General features: G+C 34.7%; 1 protein-coding gene across 5 annotated transcripts in view; it reads right to left on the reverse strand.

Annotated features, from left to right (window-relative positions):
• Window positions 1-2,928: 2,928 nt before the first annotated feature.
• The window catches only part of lg25h19orf67 (linkage group 25 C19orf67 homolog), an 8,707-nt gene continuing 8,495 nt past the window's right edge, over window positions 2,929-3,140 (reverse strand). For all 5 annotated transcript variants that reach the window (XM_061983956.1, XM_061983957.1, XM_061983953.1 and 2 more), the window contains exon 8: window positions 2,929-3,140. This exon is cut by the window's right edge and continues 222 nt beyond it. The gene's annotated coding sequence lies outside the window, so the exon portion shown is untranslated.

The following is a 3,140-nucleotide window of genomic DNA, read 5'->3' on the forward strand; positions in this document are numbered from 1 at the left end:
AGTGATCTTAAATCAGGTGAACACATCCCTTTATGTCACGGAACACACAAATGGAATCATGTAGTCTGTCATCAACTATTTGAAGTGAGTACTAGTCAATACACTGGAGCTACTACTGTCATTTTATTTTACAACAAACTCCCCTTCACCAAAGGTTGGTATGATAGTGTGTATATAATGAAGTATTTCAGTCAGGCACTGATTAGTTTTTAACTTGCTTATTTGTGTCCGTCTACTTTCTGTATGTTTAGGAGTGGAATGCTGCTAAGCGTGTCGTCCACCCAGAATGTGCCGACGTTGTTCATGGAGTTCCTTGCTATTTTCATACAAAAGTTAGTAGGAACTGTTGCCGTTTTTGTTTGGCTTATGCAATTATTACTTAACTCAACTGTGATTGGCTGTACGCGTTTACTCACAGTTGACCAAAAAGAGGACAAGTAGTATAAAAAATGAGTATTTAGGATAGTCATCTCACTAAAGTTTAGAACACACAGATCTAAAATGAAGGTGAATTTGTTTCCCACCACGTTTTTTTAACGTTGCATATTTTTGCTGATCATTTTGCGACATTTCTATTTTTGTCATAGAGTGAAGCCGCAAAAAGTATTGTTTGTTTTTAAACATATTCTGTGTGTTAATGGCTTAAATTTAACCATTTTTAAGCATAAAAATGGCCAAATGAACCTAAAAGTTTTAATACAACAGGAGTATTGGCCACTAGATGAGTCCAAATCAATCAAAGCATGCTGTTCAGTATCGTGGCCAGAGATTCGCTTAGCCTCAGGCAGCGTTACTACGATGCAGAACTGTTCATTGGCAAGTTCAGTAAAAAAAAAATTAAAAAAAACTTGGAAAAGACTAACATTTTTGCAGTACATGTCTACAAACAGCAGGGTGCTCCTGGTCAATTAAATAGTTTTTTTTTTCCCAAAAAATGTAACTGACAAAATAATCGAATGTCCACTGCAAAGGACGAGGGCTTTTTGGTATATACAAAATATTGCTAGTGAATCAAGAAGTTCTTAGGTTTCTGGAAACGTGGCTTCCAAAACAATGTGGTTGTATATCCCTGCTATATTGGATTTCTAGTGTAAAGCTGACTTAAGGGTATTATTTCATCTCTACAGGGCTCTGTGTTTTTTATGCTTTAGCTATGAAAATATTCGATTTATAATTCCTACTTTGTGGAAATTCATTAACCACGCTCAGGCCAGGAACTAATTAAAGTTGTTATAAAAAGTAAAGGTTTTTACATTAAAAAAAAATTATATATATATATATCATTCTGATATTTATATCAGAATTGTATGAGTGAAGTTATAAAAGATAATGAGAAAAAGGTGAGAAAGTCACAAGAAAATTATTCTTAATTTTATCGTGATAAAGTTGTAGACCTGCCAAAAACTCTAATCGACTGTTTAGCTTGTTGGCATCCCACGTCGTGAGCCAACGATGGGAATTAAAGGAACAAGGGTGGAGTGTTATTGCAGCTGGAACCTATCGATGCCTTACAACAGTCATTTTTACTGCAAATGTTAATCCAAAATCAAAGGTGTTGTCTGAAGTGGGCTGTTCGCCCTCTGAAAATATTGACACACCCAGGAAATACAATTCTACCAGCTTTTACAGTCTGCTAGGGTAGATGTGATTTTTTTTTGTGTGTGCACGTCTCGCTAGGCAAAGGCGTTTGAGGGTTTAGCATATAGCGTACGCTGGTACCTCAACACAGGAAACGGAACTTAAAACTGAAACAATGTTGACCTGCAAAGCAGTGAAAAGTCTGAACGTACTCAATAGTCAAAATGTGTTCACGTTGGCAGCTGTGATTTAGTAATATGTCCTTTTTGAGTAAAACTGAATCCGTGTTTTTGAAAGTTTACAGCTCTGTTAATCACACACTATTTTGATTACTTTTCTCTCTAAAAAGTATAAACACAGGTAGTATGAAAAAATCTACTTTTGTTTTTCTGATCAAATTATGACTTTTGCACAAATGTAAAACTTTTTCCTGTAATTTTGCTATTGAGCCCTTTTTAAAATAGGGCTTGTTTGACTTAAGTTGAAGTCTGTAATCTGCTGAGTATCGTTCTTTCCGTCTGTGTTATTTGTCTGCTGTTTGAGTCCGTGCTGGTGAACCTTGTCCTTCTAAGAGTAAGAGGATGAAGAGGGCCTCTTATTGTTAAGAGTTAGAGGGATTTTCTCAGGTGTTTTGTTTTTCTGCCACAATGTTGAAACACTAAATATGTAACAAACTATTAATGTCCAGTAGTAGCCAACCGCAATGTAGCCCGTCTGACATCCTCCCAAATTTTTCACACAATCCAGCAGTGATGATTTTAAAAAAGAAAAAAGTGTAGCTGCTCTGTCTAGTGGGTGAATTCCTGTAGTTACGGTCATTAAATTCATCCAAATTTTTTTTTAAAAGACAGTTTTCCCCTGTGTTGAGCTCTAATGTATTGTTTTAAACAAATAAGATAAGAATTTTATGTTGATGAAAGGAGGTGAGACAACGGAAAGAGTTTTCTATCAGCAGTGATGTGTAGCAGCTTCCTGTCACGTTTTGTTTGCATTCCTGCACACTTGAATGCATTTCAGAGCGGTGTTGATTTTCACTTGTGTTATTTAATAAGGGGTTTGTCAGATATGTAAATGTATTTTTGTATGAAATAGAATGTAGATTTTTTTTGTTGTTGCTGTAGTGAAATTTGCTTTTTGTACCACAATTTCTGAATAATCTCCCATTTTGGAGTTTTAATTTATTGATTATGAATGGAAGAAAGATGTGTTAATTAGAATTGAATGTTTAAAAATGACGGGGGAATTAAGAGGGCATGTATTTTTCATTAAGGTTGTAAAAGTGTGTGAGTGTGTGTGTATAATTCAACACATTTGATGTAAATAAAATTTTCTTTAAAAAATACTGGAACATCTTTTTAAACAATCTGAACTTTAAAACTGCACAAACATTTACAAACACTTAGAAAATGACTATTCAAAATTGTAAACATACTGAGCGAGCACAATACAAAATGTGCACAGTTGAAACATGAATTATTTATACATTTTCTGGATGGCGAATGAACCAAACCGTAAGATTGTTGCATCAAAACAAACATTAAGGAAATGCAAATGGCTGAGAC

This window comes from Nerophis lumbriciformis, linkage group LG25, assembly GCF_033978685.3.
Source record: "Nerophis lumbriciformis linkage group LG25, RoL_Nlum_v2.1, whole genome shotgun sequence".
Classification (NCBI taxonomy): domain Eukaryota; kingdom Metazoa; phylum Chordata; class Actinopteri; order Syngnathiformes; family Syngnathidae; genus Nerophis; species Nerophis lumbriciformis.